Source organism: Erpetoichthys calabaricus, chromosome 3, assembly GCF_900747795.2.
Source record: "Erpetoichthys calabaricus chromosome 3, fErpCal1.3, whole genome shotgun sequence".
Taxonomy (NCBI): Eukaryota; Metazoa; Chordata; class Cladistia; order Polypteriformes; family Polypteridae; genus Erpetoichthys; species Erpetoichthys calabaricus.
The window spans coordinates 154071671-154098931 of NC_041396.2; the positions used below are offsets into that span (position 1 = coordinate 154071671).

General features: G+C 37.1%; 1 protein-coding gene across 3 annotated transcripts in view; it reads left to right on the top strand.

The window, feature by feature from the left end:
* scaf8 (SR-related CTD-associated factor 8) overlaps positions 1-27261 on the top strand; it is a 314948-nt gene that overhangs the window by 237688 nt on the left and 49999 nt on the right. Inside the window, exon 22 of one of the 3 annotated variants that reach the window (XM_051925175.1) lies at positions 19632-20760. The exons of 1 other annotated variant lie outside the window; for it this stretch is intronic. The gene's annotated coding sequence lies outside the window, so the exon portion shown is untranslated. Of the gene's footprint in view, positions 1-7390; positions 7573-19631; positions 20761-27261 lie in introns of those variants that run through there. One more of the 3 variants, XM_051925177.1, reaches the window with a different exon arrangement.

Genomic DNA, 27261 nt, shown 5'->3' on the forward strand with positions numbered 1-27261 from the left:
CAGAGGTGTTGAAATATTGCAGATGCTTTACCAATCCTAACCTTCACATGATGCTACCCAGGTAAGTGAAACTGTCAACGTCATCTGTGGGATTCTAAAGTAGCTGGATGTTTAGCTGAATATCTGTCTCCACAGTGATGGTTTTGGATTTATTATCGCTGATTAATAGGCTGACTTTCTGTGCGTTTTTGCATAAATTGTCAGGCATACACTGTAAAAAGTCGGGGCAGGTGGCCCACCCAGTAAGGCAGTATCACCTGCAAAGTCAAGGTCTATCAAGTGTGTCCATGACGGTAAGTTCCGGTTAATTCCAACTGTAGTATCTTATTGTTTTCATCGTGATGAAATCCAGTAAAATAAGAAACGGAGATAGAATATAACTTTATCTGACACCTTTTGCTATATCTGCCAAAACTGGTTCTAGCATAACAGTGTGAAATTATGATACACTGTCCTGAAGATAGTGATGTACTTTTCTGATGTGTTTTACAATTTTAATATTTGCCTCAGTGAATGCTGTCAAAAGCCTTTTTGAAGTCTATAAAGTTGATATATGTCAGGACTTTGAACTCCACTCTTTGCTCTGTGACTTTTCTAATGTGAATATCTGGTCATTAAATGATCGACCAGATCAAAATCCAGAACAAGCCTATTGTTTGCATTATATTTATATAAAAGTGCTCGATAATCCAGTGCAGATTGAATTAGCATATATTGTATACCACATTATGAGGAATAAGAAGAAGCTGACAGAATAAGGTGTGCTGCATGTACCAAAGGAGGTCACTCGATAACGATGCCTTTGAGTTTCACCTAGCTTTTCACTTCACATCTCATTTTCCATGTAGCTCGATACCCCTTCTCTGTGCAGTGCAGGTGTGTTCTTCACTTGCTGCCAGTCCCATTTCTCTGCTTGATTACAGCTACAGCTTGCACAGTGGCAATCTTTTGTTTGCTGCATTCATTTGCATGAACTGCATACCCCATTCCCCTGCAATCTCTGTTGTGGCAAAAAAAGGATGAGCAGCCATTTAAGAATGTCTCGATTGCTGCAGCATTATTATTGGGGGGGGAAACACTGGCTGATTTTCTTTTTTTCTATTACCACTAAATTTCAGTCAAATCAGTCGGAAGTGTTTTTAAAATTTTGGGGTCTTAGTTTTTTCTATTTCTCTATTTTATCCCAAAATATTGATATTTCAAAATATCCTTTCTTAGCAAACAACTACTGGTCTTGATGTACCATCCTCCCAAATTTCAGCTTTCTAACTAAATGGAAAATAGTCTAAAGTTTCTCATTTTATATATATCAATTTTTTCTAAATGAGGTTCTACCAGGTACTAAATACAAAGGTTCACTTATGTTTTCCAGCCTTGACTGTATATATTTAAACAATGTATTCAATACTGACAAGAAATACAATACTTTGTATTTTATCAGAACAACCAGGTAGTTTTTCTATTTTTCTGACTTAGTGTGAGTAAATAATGCAGAAATGCTGGTGTAAAATATCTGATGTAATATCTTCATAATGATAATACATTAAAGTATATCTTATTCAGCAGCCCTTCAGTATAAATTTTAGATTACTGTGAGACAAAATCCAGGATTAGAAGGCAAGCTTCAAGTGTAATAAGCAATGAGCTGCCTCTGCCATTGAATTGGGCCCCGTATTTATTTAGTTGTCAAATTACAAAAACAATATTTCATAGTAACATAAATAAAAGACTTGGATCTCCATGCCCTTTTATTATCCTATTCTTGTAATCCTTTCTGGTGGCTGACCTCGGAATGCTTACTGGTATTTTGTTCAAACATCCATCCATTATCCAACCCGCTATATCCTAACACAGGGTCCTAAACTAATTTTTTGTTGGTGCGTTAAAACTATGTACAATCACAAACTGAGTGTCTACTAATCACGTTATAAGCCTGTAACATTGATAATACAGGTTGAGTATTACAAAATTCCAAAATCTGAAAATTTTCAGTGTAGACAAGGCACTACAAGTAGAAAATTTCACACTTAACCTCACTTACTCATGTTAGGCTCTGACCAATAATAGGACATGAATAATACATGAACTTGTATTTACCGCAGATGACTGATTTCTTCAATTTCCACTTAAATTTCAAGCATTACACCAACACAAGAACTATGAGCAGTTGTTGGGGGTTGCCCGGTGTAGTGTATGGGGCTGCCAGTGCATTACCAAAGGGTGGAAGGCACAATAACAGGTGTATAGCACTTCTAAACTGCTGCGCAAGAGAGAGTGTTGTGCAGCGCAACTTAAAGAAAACATAGGCTATATTGCTCTGTTGGTGGCAGTTTATCAACCATAGTCACTGCCAGACATATGTGCATTATTCACTGTTTTTTGCTTATTCTCTGTGTACAGTAATCTTTTAATCAAAACACAGTATTGTAGGTGAACACTGAAAGCCTGCTGCTGTTTGTTGTTGCTGTTGTTTAACAGCAGATACAGGTATTCTGCTGATGCTGATTCATCTTGATGAAATCTTGCTGATTCATGCACTACGTTATTAAAAATATTCGATAAATTAACCTTGTGTATAGTATGTATATGCATCATACATTTTGTTATTAGAATTGGTCCCATCCCCAAGATATTTCATTATGTATATGCAGATATTCCAAAATCCAAAAATATCCCAAATACTTTTGGTCCCAGGCATTTTGGATTAGGGATACTTGAAATGTAGCTGTTACTAACTAAGACATAACGTGTTTTGTTTTTTTTTTTTTGTTTTTTTTTTTTTAAATTAGACCTAACAAACAAATCTAGAAACCTGCATTTCAGAATATCAATAGGCAATGAATTTTACATTAATAATTTGTAATTCTCAATTTTCTTGCATAGGTATTTCCTACATTTGTACTTTTAATAATTTATCTACTTGTGAAATTTATTAGACATGACACATTAAGTCCAGTGTAATTCTACCTATGACAATGCATCGTAAAAAACTAACTAGCACTTTTAAATTCTGTGAAGTGTATATTTTTTTTCTATACACACACCACAAGATTAAGTTAACTGACTAGCTGTCTTTGTTGATGGCCTTTCAGTGTGATGCCACAAGTTTACATGTGGTTGTGTATGCTACTGTGTAAAATAATATTCGCCATGTTCATCAATCAGTAGCCATGAAAAAAGAACATAAGGAATAAGTTCATTATTAGTTTAATTATAAATTTCATAAAATAGCCCAGAAGATGAATATGTCAAAATTGCAAAATATGCAGATAATGTAAGGTGTTTTTGTGTTTTTCTTTTTCTGTTTGTATGTATCAAGTACAAACCGGTCTGTCATTGTGGTAAATGTTCAACCAGCAGTTTAACAGAAGAATCAAAAAAGGAATACAACCTGCAAAAAGTGAAAACCTTTTATTTCTGTAGTTTTTATCACAGTAATAATATCAAAATGTTTGTAAGTGTACTACCAGTGAAAAAGCTACAGGAAATGTGTAGAGTATGATGATTGGGGTGATTAGAGAATTGTCACTGTGAACTTAAAATGCATGGTCCCTAAATTTCATTGCATTGATTTATGTCACTGTTTCCTCATGATCTTTGTTTGTTGATGAATTAACACTTTTCCAACTTGTTTAGATTAACTTCAGTGTATGGTAAAGACCACATTTTATTGCAAACCAATTCCATATTTGAAACTCAAAAGCTTGGAAGACCAGTGAAGATTAATAGTCAAATTGGTTTCTTCCCCTTTGCTGGGATTTGGAAAGTCTTTGGAGAGCACATTTATATATTAAAGTTTAAAATATGAAACACATAAATGGAATTTAAAATGTCATGAAAACCACATTAGTTCATTTTTCGTTAAAATAATTTAATGTCGATCCATTTTGTATACCAGATACATACGAAGAGTCGCAGTCAGGGTGGCTGATGGAACGATCTTATAAATGACACTGCAGTTGTGACCCGCTGGGCTGGCTACTGTGAGCAGTTGTTCAAAGCTGATCCTCCGGCTAGGACATTTAATATCTTTGGGTCCACGGTCCTCGAGGCTGATCCTCCAATTAGCTGTGAACCACCCAATCTCACTTGAGATTGCACAGGTGGTGAACCAGCTGAGGGGAGGAAAGGCTGCAGGGATCTGTGGTATCCGGAGTGAATTTCTCCAGGCGGGTGGTAAGGCTGTCCTCCTGGCATTGCAAGCAATCTTTGTTTCCATTTGGGAGACTGGCATCATCCCAACTGACTGGAAAACAGGACTTGTTGTCCCTATCTGGAAAGGGAAGGGTGATCGCCTGGATTGCAGCAACTACAGGGGGATAACGCTGCTCTCGGTGCCGGGTAAGGTCCTTGCTAGGGTTGTCCTTAATAGGATTCATGATCACTTGCTCACATACCAGCGACCGGAACAGTCTGGCTTTATGCCTAAGAAGTCTACAATCTACCGCATCCTAGCACTGAGGGTTCTCGTGGAGCGCAACCGCAAATATCGGCAGTTTCTTTGCAGCCTTTGTCGATTTTCGTAAAGCGTTCGACTCAGTTGATCGAGCTGCCCTGTGGGACATCCTAAGGGTTCGCGGGATCCCTTCAAGGTTGCTGGATATCATGGCTGGCCTGTACACTGGTACTGTGAGAGCTGTGCAAAGTGGTGGCAGAACCTCTACGTTTTTCCCAGTTGATTCTGGGGTCCGTCAGGGGTATGTTCTTGCTCCTACTTTGTTCAATGCTTGTATGGACTGGGTGTTGGGCAAGGTCATGGTGTCCAGCGGCTGTGGGGCATCTATTGGTGAAGAAAGATTCACGGATCTTGACTGCTGACGATGCTGTGATCTTCGCGGAGTCAATGGAGGCTCTGATCGGGGCACTCGAGAGACTGAGCGAGGAGTCTGAGTGTCTGGGCTTTCGAGTGTCCTGGATAAAAACAAGATCTAGGCCTTTAATGACCTCTTGGGCACAGCCATCAGCAGTGTGTCTGTCTGCGGAGAGACAATGAAGTCAGTAGATGGATTGGAAGAGTGGGGGGGGGGGGGGGGGGGGGATCATGAAGTTGCTGGAAAGGGATGTGTGGTGCTCCCGATAACTATGCAAAAGGACAAAGGTCCAAGTCTTCCTGTCTTGCTAGATGGTTGCGAAACATGGACACTATCCAGTGACCTGAGACGAAGACTGGACTCCTTTGGTACTGTGTCTCTCCGGAAAATCCTTGGGTACCGTTGATTTGACTTTGTGTCGAATGAGCGGTTGCTCATGGAGTCCCGAATGAGGCACATTACCTGCATTGTGAGGGAGCGTCATTTACGGCACTATTGCCATGTGGGGCGTTTCCCTGAGAGTGATCCAGCTCGTAAGATCCTCATTGTTCGGGACCTGAGTGGCTGGACAAGGCCAAGGGGTCGCCCACGTAACACCTGGCTGCGGCAGGTAAAGGGTCATTTCCGGAGGGTGGGACTGGACCGCGTGTCTGCCTGGGGGGTTGCCAACCAGGATCCCGAGTTGTTCCGTTATGTAGTGGGTGCGGCAACCCACTATACCAGTGCATGCTCCCCAACTTGACTTGACATTTTGCATACCCTTATAAACTGTAAAAAGTGTGTTTTCTTAACTTTTTTTTTTTGTTCTTTTTATTTGTTTCACCTTATACAATTTCCTGTATTAGGAATTTGTTAGTTTTTGGTTACCACTTGGGGTCAAAGCACAGGGTCGGCCATTGTATAATGCCCCTGGAGTTATTGCAGATTAAGGGCTTTGTTCGAGGGCCCAGAAGAGTTGGACTCCCTTTGCCAGTAATGGAAATTCGATCCTTAGCCTCAGACCCCCCCTTTCTACCCAGTCAACATGTCTTTGCAACTTGTAGCTAAGAATTTAATGTTTTTCTGTACTAACATCTGCACATAGTGCAAGATTTAAGTAATATAATTTTTTTGTTTTTGAGTAAGTTAATTCATGGAGAAAAACACACTGAATGAATTGTGAATGTTTCCAGATTTGAAGGAATAATTGGATGTCTTAATTGGCAGAAAGTAAAGTGAATGATTTTACTTACTATGTGTCTTACAAAAAGCTCAGACAGCATTATTATAATTATTAATGATTTCACATTTCTGGGCAATTTGAATCTGCTGAAATTAAGCAGGTCTGAGGTCTTGTTCTTGATGAGGGTAGACGGGTAACAGTGCTGACATGCAAGTGAGGTTCCTGGATGGATCCTTCAATTTACTTATCACTCTGTATTCATCATCTCCCCTGTGGTCATGATTTCTGGATAGTGACCAAAAAAATAGGATCACCATTATGAGCAGCCAGAATGAGGATCCTGTACGGGGTTGTTGTGGTGGTTGTCTCTGGCAGAGTGACTAGCTTAAAAATACTAGAGGACCCAAGTACAACCACCGCTTCTCCAGAGGGAATAGAGGTTGAGGTGGTAGAGCATGTAGTTAGAATTCCACTGGGGTGCCTATCACTGAAGGGTCTGGGAAATCCACAGGAGAAAGTTGGCAAAATTAGCCAAGCTAGGAATGTTGCCTCCAGGAACGTCATTGTAAAAAGCATGAACAACTATGCAGTAAATAAAATGAAATAATGTTGCTGAAAGTCAGAAATTAATCTCTTTCTCTAGTGTCTTAATTATTTCGGCTCACCATCAACCATAGTAAACTCTGTGCACTATCTTGTATATAGTTGGGGTTTTTTTTTCTCACTTTCTACTGGATGACTTATGCACCTCAGTCAAATTTGTTAGTCACTTCTGTGGGAATATAAAAAGAAGCATGTGTACAGACTTCTATATTTGCAATGTTAGATTGTTGCTGGGCATGTAGTGTGCTGCCTCTTTCAGCTCAAAAGTTAATAAAGGGAACATAGTAGTTATATTGTTGAGTTTAAAATGGCAGCTATTCATTAAAATGATTTTAAGTGGTAGCATTGCAGTCTTCAAGAAAATAAATTCAGAACATATATCATTTGCCCTAGAAGATGAATTTGAACAGGTCTGACAGGAGATGTTCTCAACAGTAAAAGTCAGCTTAAAACTAAAGTTTGGAGTTCTGATGGTGTAACAGGTCAATGTTTAATATCCATTTTCAGTCTTTCTGGGTTCCCTATTATCATACATTTCTTTTTCTAAATGTAAATTTGTTTATTTACATAGGGTACAACTCTGTGAATATGTAACTTTAACAGGTAGCTTTATGTTGATATCTTGATTCCATTAGAGCTAAATACATCCATCTATTTGGAACCTGTTCATTTTTACACAAGGTGGATGTAGGTTTACAGCAGTAACCAAAGCTCTTGTTTTCTACCCTAAACATATTGTACTTGCTAAATATTTTGCGATCACAAGTAGCAGCATTACATGGGTTTAACCACTTTTCCTTTTTCCTTGTTTAAGCTGTGCTCTTTTTATACAATTGTTCATCAAGACCAAAGGAAAGCCAGATTTGAAGTCCACCTTTGAAAACTTCTGGCAGTACATTACTCCAGTGGATTGTGATCAATGAAATATGCATTTAGAAGAACATTCAATCCATTATCTTCAAAAGTTCAAATCTCCTATGCTTTTTTCCCCCCCAACTTATTTTTATCTTTATTTAAGATGGTATGATTAAAAAACTTAAAGTACCCAACTTTCCACATGGTTATTTGCACGAGTACCTATTTTTCATGATTGTTTTATCTTTTTTTTGTTATTGTTGGGAACAGGAGAGTAAGAGAAACAAAGGCAGCAAACTTAGGCACTTCCATGTGCTGTAAGATACTTTTAATATAAAATGCAGTTTTCTGTTGTGTAATTCCACCAAACCTTGCATAAATCATGTAATGTCAACATATAGCTTCTCAGGGCAAATGGTAACACAAAACTGAAATACATTCAAAACTAGAAGTAAATGTTATGTCTTTCAGTCTTGAGCAAGTTTCTAAAGCTGTAGGTATCTGCCAAAAATCTGTAAGTAACATGTTTTCCAAACTGAGAAAGATTTGGGTAATAGTCCTCCTAGGATTCCTGCTAAATATGCACCATGAACAAGTTTTTGAAATTTCCATATAGCCATAAATACCATGGGAGCTGAAGGTTTCTCCTGCTTGACTTTACCATCAGAAAAATTCTAGATAAAAATCGGATTTGTAGTTGCCTAGCAAGGCAGAAAACACTGCTAACTAATAAAACCATTGGTGCATTTCTTAAGGTTGCTAAACCATTCATCTGCATCTTCAGTAAGTCCGTCACAAAGGTGTTTGTATTAGCGTTATTGGTTACTTTAAACTGGACTTTTAAGTAAATGTGCCAATGCTATGAGAATAAGAGATGGCTTCCAGGTTATAAAATGATCACTAGTGAAAAATATAACTTTTTGGCTGAGTATGTTTGAAGACGTATTAACACTGCTTTATACTGTAAGACTTGGACAACTTGCCATCACCAAAGAAATTATGAATGTTGCTCAGTATCAGAAACTGCTTTGTAGGGTGAGAGGCCATGACCTGAATTAGTCAGAGATGCGCATAGATTATGTAACAAAACTGATTAAAAAAATCAGTGATGGTAGTTAAATTAAAACAAAAAAAAGAAACGGTTTGGTGATAGGTCTTAATGTTGGCTGTGCTAAATCCCAACAGGCATGTGGTAAGACCTGAAACAAGCAGTCATGCTTGAAAACTCACTGAATTAAAGCGGCAATGAGATAAAGATCTTTTATGTAGTGCTGTGAGATTATTTTTCTCAAAAGTGCATGTTAAAAAGCATTGCATTTTTTGGTTTGGAAATTTACATTTTTATTAAATCATCTTTCTACTGTAAAACGTGCAAAACACTAAAAGTACAAAGTCAGAAGTATAAAAAGTATAATAGTGATACAAATAATAATATACAACGAATAATACCATATTCTTCTTCTTTTGGCTGCTCCCGTTAGGGGTTGCCACAGTGGATTATATTTTTCCATATCTTCCTGTCCTCTGCATCTTGCTTTGTTACATGCATCACCTGCATGTCCTCTCTCACCACATCCATAATTAATAATACCATATATATTGTCAGAATATGTATTTTGTGTAGTATATCTTTGAACAGGAAAACTGCTTAGGTGTACAGTCATTTACACGACACTGTTAAGCATAACGGTTCGTTTCAACAATTCTTTCAGTCATACCATCATCAAAAAATAACTTCCAGTAAGTAAGTGGATCTTGGCTGCCTAAGTTCACTTTTATTCCTGGCTGTCCCAGAAAATCAAAAAAAGGTGGTGATGGTTTATTTGAAGCAGGGTCAACAGAAATCCAAACACAAGTGTTACTTTCGGATTCATTAGAATCTCTTTTCGGTTTCACCTTCCATTTCATGTTCACTGACTGAAGACAGATTCACTTCAGCCTCACTGCTTGTATCACTGTCAAGAGCATGCAACACCTGGACTACTGAAAAACATTTCTTATGAAATGCTGTTATGAGGCTAGGAGAAAGTATGACTACACCGTTGCCCAGGTAATGCTTGGACGCGACACATAAGACATGCCTATGCCGTTGCCTGATTAACGCTCGGTACTGATGTTAGCATTTTTACAACCCAAGTAATCCTTGGGTCTAATGGTTTTGCGAGACACGTCTATACAGTTGCCCAAGTGACGAGTGATGCTCAGGTCTAACGCTAGGTAAATTAGTTTGATATTCTCAATTAATCCACCAAAAGGCTCATGAATTGTGCTGTTTATTCTACCACATGTCATGCTTGTACATGGACACTAACACTTAATTTTATGAAATAGATGGATTAGTTATATTAATATTTTATAAGATTGTTATTGGCTGCTATGAAAGAAAAGTTATTTTTCAAGAGCTTTCAACTCCATTGAAAATATCTGATGATAAAGAAAAATATTTGGAAAGATAATGTTTTTCATATTTGCTTAATAAATTGAAAATGTAAATGCTAGTCACTTACAACATTAAATAAGATGCTACTGTTCATTATTCAGTAGCTGTAGTATACATTTTCCTTCATGATGTATTTTGTTTGTTGTACACATTAATAGCTGCAACGTGCTAGGGAATCCGTTATGGTCTAAAGTTTTACAAGGGTGTGTAAGTGTTTGTGTGATTGGGCCCCACAATGTGCTGGTACTATGGTCAGGGTTGTTTTCTGCCCATGCACCCAGTAGTGCAGGGATAAGCTCCAGACCATCTGTGAATGGGTTTGATAATATCATGTCATGTTATTTAAAATGAACTTAGAGCATTTTTTTTCTTTATGTTGGTGCTTCTTTCTTATTAAAATGGTATCAGATAGAGAGCTCACAATTTGTCAAATACTAAATATTAATAGATTGAAATACATTAAACTTAAATATGTTTTTTACTGGAAATTCAGTTTTAGAAATGGATGAAAACCATTATGCAAAAGCTGTCCTTGAAATATTCTCTCTGCTGGTTTTGATCTTTGCTTTCTGAACCTGTGAAAATAAAGAACATAAAATTACACACAGTATCGCATAGTCACATTATGTAATGCCTTACACATTGTATGTATGGCACCATCATTTGACACAGCCATTATGGGTTCATTTGAGATGAATGTGTATAACAGTTAATTTTTCCTCAAGAAGAAGATAAAAAGGAAGATGTCTGTTAAAATTCCGGCACAACATAATGAAAGTTTGTTCAATTATTATAATACCATTCATTTAATTAGTGTTATAAAACTAAAAGTTTACAATTTTTCAACCGTTACAACTTAACACATGTAAAATTGCCAAGCAAAAGTATTTCAAAATATTAGAGGACTAATTATAAGGTACAAAATTACAATTTATGACTGCAAGGGGAAAAAAAGCATGTATTCCAAAGACCATGTGTATGTATTGCAGTGTTCTTGGCAGTGTGAAGTGTAGTACAAGTAAATTTGCAGTAACTGAAAATCTATTACACTGCAGGTGATACACTTAGAAAAGCTTTTTCTGAAGATGGTTTCTTGCAGAAAATTTGATTTATCGATACATGTTCTATTGAGTTTTATGACAAGCCATGTAAAGAATGAAAACTTTTTTGCAAAAAATCTATAAACATCCTGTTTTCTCACTATCAAAAAAAGGAATGCATATTGGTGCAGTTTTTTCATAATGCTTTTGTTTAATGCATACCACAGAGGTATGCATTATTTAAGAAGATATATAAATGTTTTATTTTGCATTTTGTGACAGTATATGTGGTACAAAAAGGTTGATTTCTGTTCCATTTATAGATGCATCTCTTATATATATTTCTCTTCTGGTTCGTCCTCTTTCCACTTCAAAACCGTTCCCACCCACACGCAGCCAACACGGCATTTCTCGATTCCTATTTGTCGTCTTCCATGTCATGCACTATACTGGCCTGCTGAGCATAATACATCCAACAAATACTCGAGGTGCTGCCACAACGGTAAAGTAGCTTTACCACCTGTGCGGGAGCCACCTGTGTCTTTACAACAGCTACTTACACAGCAAACAACAGAAGCAAAAAATTATCATGAACACATTCGAGAATACAACTCTTCTTTAGCGTTTGCTTCCATGGGTGCACAGATAACTCAACCTCTTGGCCATGTACCATACTGTTTTAAAATACACGGGCAAATTTATCACCAAATCTCTCCACTATACGCTAACACTTCTACCTCTCCAAGATATGGACAGTTGTATGTTTTTAACACAGCGCAAGCTACTGAAATAAGCTTACAAAATAAAGCAAACTCTCTGCATGCGGCGAAAATGTGCTTCTCCAGCTAGATTCCATGCTCAGAACCATCAACCCCTTCGCTAAATCATACAAACACATGCATGTAATCGCTCAGTCCAATCCAACAGCATCTGTACAAATGCTTTTCAAGGAAAACCCTAGGCAGGATTTACAACGATACAGTGCCCCGACATGTCACACCGATGTTGCAGCAATTTTCATCGGAGAAGATGGCAAAACGCCTGCCGAAAGGGACATTTGCATCTATCCCATAGGCAACTCCTGTAAACAGATTTCCACGCTCAATATGAATTGCAATCCTATGGTTTACCCACTTTTATTCCCTTACGGAGACATTGGCTGGCACAAAGATTTACTACATGTTCCCGATAAAAGAACTGCCGAGCTAATAAGGCTTACTCAATGCCAATTTTACGCATACAGATTAGCAGTGAGGAATACATTTAGTATTTTGCACTCCAGCTGCAAACTATTCCAACAGTACGTTGTAGATTAATAAAGTATCTATCTATCTATATAGATGCGTATGTTAAAACAGAGGGCGCACGTCTCAACTATCTCAGATTACATCAACAAGATCTGTGCGTGGAACTACCAGACGCACTACAAGCAAATGCTGAAAATAACAATGTAAGTGTAGGCAAAATGATCATATTACCGTCCACATTTCCAGGAAGTCCAAGATACATGCAACAAAACTATCAGGATGCCATGGCCATAGTATGTAAATTCGGAAAGCCTGATTTATTTATCACTTTCACATATAATCCTGCTTGGCCGGAAATTCTACATGCGCACTGCATCTTTCAAGAAGTGTTTATTTCTTCTTGATTTCTGAATTCCTTTATCACCGTTTTCCGTTCCTATTCTTACACCACCGTATGCTACGGCGGTTGTCGGCTAGTTTTTTAATATTTCACTAGGGCTTAAGATTGTTTTATTTCATCTCTTTTATTTGTTATCTAAGGGAAAAAAAAGCTAGAACTTATTTCTAAGCTGAAAAGAAAGGAAGGTCGTATAGTCTTCATCTGTTTTGCAACCTGAGTCCTAACAAATGTTTTGGTGTGCTATATAACTTTTTTGCATCATTAAAACTATTACCGTATTTTCCGGACTATAAAGCCCACCGGATTATAAAGCGCAATATCAATGAATGGGTCTACTTTCATACATAAGGCGCATCGGATTATAAAGCGCGTTCAGCGAAACAAAACAGATAAGTCAAACTTTATTCAACTCATTCACAATAACACTCAACATTGTTCAGTTGTAACATAAAATACAAAACAATACACTTACTTTTTCAGTTCATTCATCTTCCACAAATCCATCAAATTCTTCATCCTCAGTGTTTGAGGTAAATAGTTGGGCGATTTCAGCATCAAGCATGCCCGGATCTCTCTCGTCATTATCCGAGTCAGTCTCATTGCTGTTACTTAGCTGTTTAGTGATGATTCCGCCCTTCGTGAAAGCTCGGACGATACTTGAGACTGATACCTTAGCCCAGGCATCCACGATCCATTGGCAGATAGTGTCGTAATTCGCCCGGCGTTGCCTTCCTGTCTTGGTGAATGTGTGTTGGCCTTCTGTCATCCAATGCTCCCACGCAGCTCGCAATTTAACTTTGAACGACCTGTTGACACCGATATCCAACGGTTGGAGTTCTTTGGTTAATCCACCCGGAATGATGGCAAGCTCCAAATTAGTTTGCTTAACTTGGATTTTGACAGTATCGGTGAGATGGGCGTGCATGGAGTCGCAGATCAATAGAGACGGAGATTTGTGGAAAAAGCCATCCGGTCTCCTGACGTAAACTTCTCTCAGCCACTCACTCATCTTCTCCTCGTCCATCCAGCCCTTTGGGATAGCTTTGATGATGACGCCGGCCGGAAACTTTTCTTTTGGCAAAGTCTTCCTCTTGAAAATGACCATGGGTGGTAGTTTCTGGCCATTAGCCTGGCAACCGAGAACTACAGTGAAGGATGACTTCTCGTTCCCTGTGGTGCGTATAGATACCGTACAGGTTCCTGTTTTCTCGACAGTACAGTTCACGGGGATGTCAAAGGTGAGAGGGACCTCGTCCATGTTGGTGATGTGTTCTGGCCGGATCTTCTTTTCAGTGATCTTGTTCTTGCAGTAAGTGCAGAAAATGGCCAGCTTTTCTTCGTAATCCTTTGGCAGTTGCTGCGAGATGGCAGTTCTTGTGCGGATGGAGAGATTATGTCTTTTCATAAAACGGAAGCACCAAGAAGGACCTCCTCGAAAGTCAGTGATCTTCATATCACGTGCTACCGCTGTTGCCTTGAGTCGAATAGAGACTGTAGAGACGCTTCTTCCTGCTGTTCTCTGTTCAATAACCCACTGTTCAAGTTTGTCCTCAAACTGTGGCCATCTCGCTTTGTTCCCTCGGAAAATCTGTTTGGTGTTCTTTACTTGGCGCAGGTCATCTTCTTGCTTCCTCCACTTCCGCACCATTGATTCATTAATGTTGAATTCTCTCGCAGCTGCTCTATTCCCATGTTCTACTGCGTGCCTGATAGCCTTGAGTTTGAAATCCGCTTCGTAAGCATGTCTCTTGACAGGTGCCATTTTGGGGTCCTAATAAACACACCGTAGTACCGTATGTTGAAGTACAGTACGTATTACTCCGCGAGGCCCCTGACTACGGTAGCCGTAATGCTCCAACAATCCATCAAGCGGTGCGGCTTCGTAGCTTACCAAAGTCATTCTAAAACATTTTGACAGATTTTTGAGCACTGTGTACCACATAAAATCAGTTTGAGGTCAGTAAGCACAACCAGAATTAATACATAAGGCGCACTGGATTATAAAGTGAACTGTCGAATTTTGATAAAATTAAAGGATTTTAAGTGCGCCTTATGGTCTGAAAAATACTGTACATTAAGATTTACATCACAATAAAAATGGCAGTCTCTACACTGTTAAAATATTAAGCAAACAATGTTTTGACTGTTATGTATATTAATCAGTTTATCTATTTTCAACACCATTAGTTGCTACACTTGATCACAGAAACCAGGGCTTATACCAGTAATGTATTTTGAATAAAGCACTTTCATGTGCAAAATTAAATTTTAATTTACCCCCTAACATTTTAAAATAGTAATAATATAAAAATATCTTATGAATCTGTTAATCTAGCACCATTACCAAGAGAAAAGCTAGTTTCTACAAGAAATAAAAATGTCCTTAAAAATGAAGCATTATTATTGTACATTCTGTCTATTAAAAATGCAAGTTTAATGTGGATGATTATCATGAGATATGATGAAAGTGTGATGCTGATTTTGTATAAAAGTTTAACACTTTAAAATTGATCATTTGTACAGTCATGCTAATATTAAATACTGTTTAAATCTTTCCTTTTAAATATCATATTAGGTTGTATAGAACATTATGAATAAAATTAAAAATCATTTATGCAGTTTTCTTTAGTATCTTTATCCATAACAAAACACAACCATTGTGCTCAAGTGTTTAGGCTTTCACCTGAAAGGCACAATAATTACAAATGCCCTTAAACATTTAAAGGTGCACATATGCACATTATAATATTTTTATATGTACATGAAGCATATTCATGATGGATAGGTCATATTTTAAACCTGTTGTTGGTGGGGTTTTTTTTTTGTTTGTTTTTTGTTTTTGTTTTTTTTGTTTTTTGTTTTTTTTTTAAAGGTAACAAGTTCATGCAGAGCATAACCCCATTGCAGAGCACACACAAACACTTGCACTCCCTCATACAGTGTAGTATGCTGCATGCAGTGTTTAAACAAATGATTTGACAATACTTTCCTTGATCTGTACTGCAACATAATCAGATGCTAAACTTTCAGAAGATTTTTGTGTTGTCTCTGGATTGCTTATCTAAACATCAATAGAATCCTAATGCCTGCACAGGCATATGTACAAACATCATTTCATGTTTACCTATTACTGATTTTAAATGTCAGCAATTTTAATATGAATTACATACTGCCATATTCTCCATATTAACATAACTGACTGAAGCTTTTACATTTAAGTAGTTAGCAACTGGTGCATCTAAAGCAAGTTACTAATTATGATCACAGGAAACCACATAAAGTTATTGTATTAGCACAGAGCCTTTGAATGTTGGATTGATTTTTAAATACTGCATAACTGTATTTATTTAGCTTATGTTTGGTAATGTTTACTTGGAAATAGATGTTAATGCATAAAATGTCCACATGGAGGCAGCTGTAGCACTTAAAAAAAACTCTCCTGTATTATATCAAATTACATACTTCATAGCACAGTATCTGCATTCAGATTAAAAGTAGTATCAAAAAGAAACAGCAGCTAATTGCCACATTGATATTTTCTAAAAATGTGTTTTTTGTGAGAGTTTTTGCATGAACAGCATAAGATTTGAGTAATGTACAGTAGCTCAAAAAGGCAGTCAGTGGTCCATTTTTAAGAAAAAAGGTGTGCTTTTCAGTATCAAGTATTCTGGGAAATAAAGAGGGTGTTGATTTGAATAACAATTTTCTTGAATCACAGAAATGGAAAATGAATATTTTTATGAGTTTTACTTTCTAATGAGCATTTTTGACACCTTGTTAAGTTTGAGCATTTAAGACCATTTACACAGTGAATTGGATCCGAACCGATCAAATTGTTGTGGAAACATTGATTGTTTAAAACTGAGCATTAAGGTAAAATAAATGGGAGGAGGTTTGTTACACTCTTTTAGTACTCAGATTATAACTTGAAACACTTCACCTGTCACTTTAGTATTAAGTACAGAGAGCATCTGTGCTACACTGAGGAGAGGCTTGAGTCCATGTTCCTGTCCAATATTATCTGTAGATTGGAGGTATAACGCTAAATGTTTTAGAGGATTTATAGACATATATCACTGCATTAGAGCAGTGGTGAGGTATTTTGGCTTTTTTCAGTAAAAACTTTACACTGATTTAAATTATCATACCACTGTGTGCACAGTTGTCTGGGGAATGGATGTGGTTAATGAAATGTTTCAGATTTGGTTAAAAAAAATTCTAAGTGTGACATTTTACAGGTAAAACGATATGATGACACAGTACATAATGCTGTAACAACTGTATACATCTTTAAATCCTGGTCAAGGGGCTGTCAATAGAGTTTGCATGTTCTCAACAAAGCAGTGTGGGGTTTCCTCCAGGAATTCCAGTTTTTGCCACATTCCAACGATTTGCTTAAATGAATGACTTTCCACTTTAAATTGACCGTATATAAGTGAGCATTAGTGTATGTATGATTATATTCTGCAGTGGACTAGTGTCTAATACAGAACTGGTTTATGCCTTTCTCTTTGTGCTGTTTGGCACTTAAAAAAAAAAAAAAAGTTCCAAGTTAAAGATGTGCAAAAAAAGACAAAATATATGCATAAAAATACATGCTGTTTACTTTTGTAAAACAATATTATTTTTGCATGGCAAATTGCTTTGCAAATCACACTGTTAGTTAAATTGACTTGGTCCCACTTTTGAACTGAATCGTGAAGGTACATCTTATAAAGAAAACGTGGGAGTCCTTATGGTCTTATCAGTGTCCACAACCACCCCATGTACAGAAACGATTAAGTCATTAGAAGTCATAGAATTGTCAAGTTGTGTAGCACTTCAATGTTCTTGTGAGGCCTTATCTAAAAAATAAAGTGCAGTTTTGGATTCCATATTACAAAATAAACATGCTGTAATGGATAGAAAGTAGACTGTGAAATCTGGTTTATGAGGAAATATTGAAGTTGAGTCTTATGTTTAAGCAAATGAAGTGTTTAATATTATGAAGGGAATTATTCAGGTGGATTCCAGCTGTTATTTTAAAAAAGACTTCTCATCTACAATAATGAATCACATATGAAAGTAGTTTAAGGGTAAATTTAGCATTGACATTAGAGAATTTCTTCATATGGAAAAGAGATACATGAAATGTTTAAAACAGTGTAATAAACAACAAAAGTACTTTGGTGACCTTCAAAACTCAACAACATTTTGAAAAATGATTAGCTGTGTTAGGCTGAATGGCTTTGGGGGGAGTGGGGTGTTGGGGTTTGGGGAGGTTCAAAGGTTGAATGGCAGTGTTGATTTCACAGGACAGCAGTTAGATGTTAAACCTTTATGATAGTCAGCAACAGGGAATGTTAGCTACACCTGATTCAAATGTTTTTCATAAAAATTAGTCTCATAAATAATGTAGCTGTTCTATACAACTTGGTTTTGTCTGTGACTGGAGGGTTCTGGAGCCTTCTAGCTAAAAAATATGTTGTATAAAACAATCTTATACTTAACCTTTCGCTTTATGTGTTTGGAGTTTTATATTTGAAATGAGCCTTCTATTACAGGTTAAAAAGTCATGCTTGAAGATTGTCTTGTATCGCTTGACACAAGTAAAATGTTTTCCAGTACAAGATAAATACTGTACTTCAATATGTGTGTATAAATGCAAGCTAACTCTATGTGTAAATATAGCAGGAACGGAGGATATATGTCTGTGCAACCATTTAAGTCACAAATCACAGTGCTGATTAATTTTAGTGCTCACTACAATGTTCATATGTAATATTAATGACTCCTATAATTGTGGAATAAATATGTCTCTCTGTAATGTTTCTCCTGTAATGACTTTCAATCAGTGATTCAGTCATGTTAACAAAGGAACTTTAAAAGTATTCTGGTTTAGAGTAATTCAGATCTCAGAAAAGGAGAAAGGAAAATTAAAGAAAGTAAAACAGTTGTAGACTTCTAGAAATGACTTCCCACTGATTATTATACAGTAGAGTATAAATTGACTAGTATGAACTGTACAACTGGTAAATGTTGTATGAATTAGATGGTATGATGCCTGGATTAAATTTTGACAACACAATTTTCACTTTCCCTTCTGTGCTCTGGTGACTGTTTACGGTCCATTAAGCCTCAGGCAGTAATCAGGTGCAGATTACCTCTTTGGAATTTGGTTGCCCCAAAACAGTGAACTCTTCTTGCACAATGACGAGGACACGTGCATGATATAGGAGACTTGGAAAACAGTCCACAGCAGAATGCTGGCCTGTATTATGAAGTGTTGAGAAATGTCAAGTAATGGAATGCAATTAAGCATTTAACTGATATTAACAGATACAGGCTGGGTATCCCTTATCCAAAATGCGTCGATATACAAAACCATCAGAGCACTGATATAACGCCACAAATTGAAAATTCTGAAACTGAAAATGAAGGATAATCAGTTCAAATTCTATGCTGAATGTGATGAAGAAAAGTTAATGAAAAATAGAAAAAAACGCAGCATAAAAGTAAATATGATGATTTTGTTCATATATTGAAATAGTGGATCTGTCAGCATTACAGTGAACAAAAGCCACTTAATGGTATGCTGGTCATGAAACAACCAAAAATCTATCATGATGAACTGAAAATTAAAATAATCAGTTTTGATGGTGTTGTCCCTTAAAAATACTTGCTACAAATAATAGGAGAGCCCCTATAGGAAATAAGGATTCAAAGGACAGAAAAACTGCTGGGATGTGCACATGCTACTGGCATGTATAATTGTAAACTTGCAGTTTTAGGCAAAAGCTTGCTTTCTTGCTTTTTTTTTGTGCACAAAATTATTACAAATATTGTATAAAACTAACTTCACACCATGTGTATATGAAACCAGTAAATTTCATGTTTAGAGTTAGGTCCCATCCCCAAGATGTCATAATAGATTTACAAATATTCTAAACTCCAAAAAAAATCCAAAATTCTTTTGGTTCCAGTCATTTCAGATTAGGGATGCTCAACCTGTGTTTAATTTTTGTGGCCAGAGACAAAGTTGTAACTCTAAATGCATTTAGCTAATTCTCATTCTAACCCTTTTGTGAACACAGTCTAAGAAACTTGTCAATACTGAAGAAAAAATGGATGGAATACAGTGCAAAGAAAGAGAACAAATCCTCATTCAGTCTGCTTTAGAGGTATACCAGGGCGAAAAGTGCCTCCATGTAAAAGAAAAAGAAAAATGTTTCACAGCACCAAAGCGATAACGGAGTGACTGAATAAGAGAACACTTGAAAGTGATGGAAAATGTTCGGCAAGTCTGCATCAAAGATTACCAGCAAATGTAACATATTTGCAACAGGTGTACAATAAAGAATGAAAGAAACGGAATACATTTTACCTGTGTATTTTTCATTTCACTCATGAACAATACCCTGACGTACCTAAAATCCTCCACTTGGCATATTTGTCTTCTCACCACATGCAAAGAGCAGACCACTCTATTCTGCCTGAAAGCCATGACTTCACAAGTTGATTTTCATCCCAGCTGCTTCACCCTGGGTTACAACCTTCTCCATTCACAATGGAGAGAACAGCCAGATGAGACTAAAATAGCAAAAACATTCATTCACACAAGATAAACCACCCTCATGTTCCCAAAATAGATGCTCCCTAAAACTCACAAGTGCCTTGACATCCTGTTCATGCAAATCATCAACAAGAGGGGAGAATAGTCTGCCTTAAAAATATGAAAATTAACGTCAGAATTGCAGACATAAATGTCTTTGCATAAATAAAAGGACTAAATGATACAAAACAGTTATTGTGCCCATACAATATACTCTACCCTATATGATCACAAGTCTTTTCCAGAGATATAGAATGTGATTAGTAAGCTCCCACCACTTTTTAAATTTAAATACTAGAGCAAACAGTTTCTCTGCTGTTTTACATTGTTCCTTCTAAATATCCTGCAATCGGCTAATGAGTAGATCTTTCAGCACCGGGATTCAGACTTTAATGGGTAGGTTAAAGAGAATGGTCACCCGTTTGAAAAAGATGACCTGTTACTTGAGTTAAAATGATCAATAAATCAAAAAGTGGTGTTTGCTTCAAATTCTTAATATTTAATTGAAATATCGGCTGTCATGTTGCCTTGTATTTCTTTTCTTCCCACCTGCAGTTACCTTTTAAAAGTGCTTATTCACAGTCAGCAAAAATTCTGGAGAGTAGCACATCTCATATTGATTCCTTCCTCTACCTGTCTGTTTTCTAACAGCTGGTTAGGTTTTTTAAAAGTTACCTTCCCACCTTCACTTGAGTAGACAGAAACCAAAAATTCAAGTCTCGCTTTTACATATCATTTAAATACTGCCTTCATCTTATTGTCATTATTAAGACATAGAGTTGTACTTTATAGGTAACACTGATGATATTCAGTAACAAAGATAAGTTGCAAAAATAAAAAAAACATCTGTAGGGGGTACATACTTTAGCTAAGGGGCACACCAAACTTTGCAGGGTATGCCCCATCAGTCTCAGAATTTGAACACTGCCTAAAATTCACTACAACAGCTTACTCCATATTCAAAATATAGTTATTATTGTTGGCTACTGCTGACCCTTTCCCATTCAGTTTTTCTTCTCTGTGTTCTGCTGTGGGTACTAGCTATAGAATGGGATATCAGAGTGGATGGGGGGGCTGGGGGTGTAAAATCATACTACATTACTGGACTTCAGAATTTTTATTATAATATTGGAAGTGTCGGAAAATTTGGGGAGGTTTATTTTCTCCTAGAGTGCAAATAACTAGATTTTTTTTTTCTTGTTACCTGTCCATGTCTTTTCTTGACTAAAAATCTCTCAGAATGCTTTCAGTGACATTTTATTAAGAGTCTGTCTCTTTGTATTAATATTAATGTAACTAAATATGTATACTTGTGTATGTAACTATTGTACGATTATGTCCTTTGCTGTCCCTTTATTATATTTGTAAAATTGTGTAAACACTTTGCGTCTGTTTTGAGTGAAGAATACTATGTAAAATAAATTAAATTTAACCACTCTATCCAGTGCCTTCACCATTTTCCGATGGGTATCATTCAGCCCATCCTTACATCCTCTTATCCTGCTTCATCTTCCACAGAAAATGGACTCCACTCCACTAGAAGTTTCTAGCATTCCCTACGCTAAACTTGGAACGTCCACTAGGTTCAAGTGTTCTTAAGAGTTTCTTCCACCTGTCAACATTATCTCCATTTGATGTCACTAATTTCCTTATTCTTTCTGGTATTCTTCCTTCTTGTGCTTCTAGTAACGCTTATTCAAATTTGGCAGCTTATACAGTATTACAAAGGTGGGCCTCTTTCTTCAATTTTATAGTTTCCCCTGCTGTACACCAACATATAATTGGATGGCCACCAGGTCAGGCACCAGCCATTTATCTGCCATAGTTCTCTGCAGCTGCCTCGGCTAAGATGATGTCTTAAATATGATCCATTCTGACCTGTCATGTGGGAAAAGCACTTTCAGATGTGACAGTTAAGCACAGAATGGATAAAGCCATCCCTTTGAAGTTGTCAGAGTAACAGGAGTAACCTATGCACATCCTAGATCTATGCAGCTGAGCCAACTCACTATCAAAGGTGATTAGGTGACGCAAATATAATGCTTATGCATTAAATCCTTTATCATGGTACCAGCAACATGTATGGGCAAACTTGTGTTTTTACATATGGTGTTCATTACGATTAGTCTGTGAAGCACAATAATTCATTAATACTCCGTTAGATGCATTCCATTGTCCATATTGTTCCTCTTAGTCGTGACTTCTTTTCTGTATAATTTCCAGCTCGCACATTGAGTCATTACTTTAGGACATTTGGTGAGTAGATGATATAGTTGTTTATGAAGCATGTGAGGGTTAAAATAAATTTAATTTGTAACATTCTTGCATGTCTCATTAGAACAGTTAACAAAAGTAGGATGGAAAAAATAAATGAAAACTGTAAAGAGCATGCAACATACTGTATATACAATACCGGTCAAAAGTTTTAGAACACCTCAGTTTTATGGAAATGCACGCAGTTTAATGTGTTAATGTTTAATGAAATCAAGGAGTAAAACAAATAAGAAAATAGAGAATAAAAAAACAAGTCAAGGAATCAAAAGTGTACAAGATTTTATTCAAATTTTTTGATTCTGTAAAGTAACCACCTTTTGCTTATATAATAGCCAAACTGGTATCCGTTTTGATTTAGAACGCCAGTCGCTCTGCACAAGTCACCAACTCTGCCTCCAGCAAAAGAACCCCAGAGACATCACACTTCCTCATCCATGTTTGACAGTTAGTGTGTCACACTGATGAACCATCCATTCACCAATGGTGTATGGTGTATTTACACCCTGTGTAGTGAATCAAAGATTTCAAATTTTGATTCATCCATCCATGATACTTTTTTCCAGTCTTCAGTAGTCCACAGCTGATATTTCAAGGCTCTATTACTTGCCCTGTCAAACCTGCAGCACAAAGTCTCCTATCCACAGAAACTGAGACTTGCTTTTTTCGATCACTGTTAAGCTGTTCTTGAAGCTGTGAGGTGCGTATCACGCAAGCTGGTGACACTCTGAAACTTGTCTACTGATTGGGTTGTGACTTTCAGTTAGCCAGAGAATCTCAGATTCTCTTCCTATCCGAGATTCTTATAGTTTCTAATTGCCTTTGGATTGTGTAGGAAACTATACTGAGACTTTAATTTTTTTTTTGCAATTTTGGTAAATGAAAGGCGTACAATTCTGTCTAATTTCATTTGTTAATTGCCATTATCACTGGAATATTGTCCAAGTCTTACTTCAGAGGGTGTAGTAACACAGTCTGTTCCAACTCTGCTTTAAGAAAGACGGAGGGTTTTTAAGTAATTAACAGAAGTTAGGACACCTGTGAAAATAGTTTGCTTTAAATTACTAGGCTTCATTTACTTTAATTACTGGTGCAAGGTTGTAACGTATTTGTTGTACCATATAGAAGGCCCATTTGTAATGTTCTGAAATTCCATTTTTTCAGTTCTTGTTAACTTAAACATTAAATTTAAACCTCTGTCAGTTTACTGCATACCTTTTCACCATAATAGGTCTTTCATTGCATTTCACCTGATTACATTTAAAGAATGACTGAGGTGCTCTAAAACCTATATATACACATCCATTTTCAAAGCTCACTTGTCCAGAGGTGGGTCACAGGGAAGCTGGAAGCCTATCTGAGCAAGAACAGGGCACAAGGCCATCATAGGGTGAACACGTATACAGCCCATTTTAGCACTGCCAGTCCACCTCACCTGCACATGTTTGAAATGTGGGGGGAAACCGATGCAAACACAACCTAGGACATGAACCCTAGTCTCCAATGTGCTCCCCTATATATGTATATAAGATACAGTATATATAATTGTGTACTGTATTTGTAAAATATTTGAATTCTAATAAATCAGCAACTTTATGATTTGCAGGTAGAAAGTTCTGAATCTTCTGGTACAAGTGCCAGTGGTTCCATACTGTTTCATTCATAGAAAAGAGGGAACATGTTTAGAGACTTGTTATCATATCTGGACAAGGATACAGACATTGTAACAGCATTAAATTAAAAAAAAAAAATCTGTGGATGATATGTACCTACAAAAACAACCCGCATATTTACTGATATGAAACTGTTAAATCACATTTGACATCGGGAATTTTCTGAAGCCATGCAGTAATGCATTTCAAAACAGTAATATGGAAAGGCATAAGGAATGCACATATATATTTATATTATATATATATATACACACACAGTGGAACCTCGGGTCACGACCATAATTCGTTGCAAAACTCTGGTCGCAACCCAATTCGGTCATTACCCGAAGTAATTTACCCCATAGGATTATATGTAAATACAATTAATCCATTCCGGACTGTACGAGCTGTATGTAAATTTTTTTTTTTTTTAAAGATTTTTAAACACAAAAATAGTTAATTATACCATAGAATGCACAGTGTAATAGTGAAATAAATGTTTACTTACTACTTCTGGTCACTGTAGCTCCTTGATCACTCGGCTGGAGCGACCACTTCCTTCTCCCCCACCAAGTGTCAGCCAAAACACTCTTTCTTGGCTCTCGCGCTCTTGCTCTCTCTCTCTCTCTAGCTCGCTCGCTGCACAGGGAGAGACTGAACACATGCGGAAATCATCGGCGCGTACGAACCGGAAGGGAAACTGGCTTGTTCGTCACTTGAGTGTGTGGTCATGAACAGATGCAAAAGTTTGGCAAACTTTTTGGTCGTAACCCGATTTGTACGTGGTCCGAGTCATTCGTGACCCGAGATTCCACTGTATGTATATGTATATATATATATATATATATATATATATATAGTGGCAGCAGAAGGCGCTATAACAGCACTAACCTGACACAAACAGACCCTAAGGATACAAGTATACAAAAGCACACGTTGGTTTATCTTTTGTTTGGCTCCTTATATGGGTTAACCAGAAGTGCTCCAGGTGCTCGTTGACCTATTTCCGGCAGCACTTCCGGGTGTGGCAGAAGAGCTGCCCTCCAGGGCTCAGCACCGCCAATCTCAGCTGCAGCACTCACTGGCGGCGCCCACGGATCCCAACAGGGCAGCACTAAACTCCCACTCCCATGAAGCCCTGTGTGAGTCCAAGGCACTGCTGCAACCTAGGGGGACTGCCAGTCTAGCGTTCCGGGGGAGGTAACATTCTGGCCACTCTTGCTCCACCGATCCTTCCATCATTTTTCCTTCCAGAAGAGTTTAATATTTTCTATGCCTGTTTTAATCATGACAGCAAATAGCCTGCACCACCACATAATTCATCCTTCTCTGTTTTTGTGCATGATGTAAAGAGAACTTTAAAGGAATTAGTGTCCCGAATGCATCTGGTCTGGATGGAACTTCAGGGATATAAAAACCTGTAGCAACCCATTAGCTAGCTAATGTCCTCAGTGAGCAAATCTGAATTCTCTGCCTGCTTCAGTATGACACCAGTTATCCTTGTCTCTAAGGTAACAATGAATGACAACAGACCAAAGTGGCATCTACTTCAGTCATGATGAAGTGCTTTGTTCAACCTTACATGGGAATTTACTGGATGGGGATTTATGCTAAAAAAAATCAACAAATATTTCAGATATATTATTTTTTTCCGATTCATACACACACAAATAATGCTAAAATTTAATATCATACAGAACCTCAGTGCATAGGTTTATAAGGTCGCTATCAGTGCCTGAACTGGATATTCACAATTGCCAGTATCCTGTGTTGAGTGCCGCAAAACACATTGTTAATTGCTGTTAATAGCTTCGCGCAGTGCAACAAACTTCCAGTTGATTGAAGAGTGGGGTTGGGAGGAACTATCCCCATGGAATTTTGAGAGATGACGATTGAAGAATACAGGAGAGCCCCTATGGAGTTGCTAGTGACACAACCATGGTCTGGGTGTCATCAGGGTGGCTAAGATAAGCATGGTGCAAACCAGTATGTTGGAAAACTGTGCCAGTACGCAAAACTAAAAAATTCAGAAGCCCTAGTTATTATTGTCATATGTACAGCATACAGTGAAATTCTTTCTTGCGTGTGCTAATCAACATACAACATCTCTCCAGTGCAAAGTAAGTGAGTATTACTACCTTATCTTGAAATGTCTGTCTTTACTTGCCATTGTAACACACATATAGAATAAGGAAATGTAATCTGACATCATTAGTGATTTGGGACTGAGAATATGTAAATTTCTACATATCTACTTTTGCTTAATGAGGCCCAGTAATGCAACATGCATGACAGAGAGGAGTATAATATTGAAACTTCCAATATTTGTACCACTCCATTAGTGAAAACATTCCTAGCAAAATCATGTAGACTGTCGTTTCAGTACTGACGGCATTTCATGTCAAATATTAACATAACTTTTATTTCCAGTATTCTGTAAAGTATATATTATGACAACAAATGGTGAAATCTGGCATAATGGTTTGTATTTTGCAGTGGCCCTTCACTGCCCTCTAGAATATGAATTTAGATCCTTTCACTGATGCAGAAAGTGATGAATAACCCTTTTAGCCCAGTAAGCCACAAGTAACTATCCAGAGTTTCAACTAAAAGTCCTCATTTTTCAATAGACTTCCATCCAATGAGATCTGTTAGACTGAAATAATTGTTGGCAAATACAGACACATTTGTTAGACATATCATAGTTTTCTGGCAGTTTTATGTTAAAACATTTACTGTAAATGTTTTATAAAAGTATTTTTTAAAAGCTAAATTCTGGTACACTTTTTTTCTTTATTGTATTTTGAATTAACATCTGTAGTATGTAGAAGAAATTGATAGTCACATACCATACATTTTAGAATAATTATCAAGTTGCTTAAGTGAACTTATGTAGTAAGTAGTAGCTCGATAAAGTCTGAGAAATATGACAAACACACAGATATTTCCTGGGTTATAACTACAACACAATAAGAAAATTTGACATATTTCTTCAGTATAGTATATTCAGTATGGGTCTTGGGCATCTGAAGCACAATATCAAATGCAAGGCTGGAACTGGCTCCGTTGCAGGGCCCATTTACACACACTCACACTTGACCAGTTTAGAATTGATAATTATAATAATGCAAACGTTTTTGGAGGGTGGATACAGACATCAACCAGACGCAGGATCTGTGAGGCAGCTAC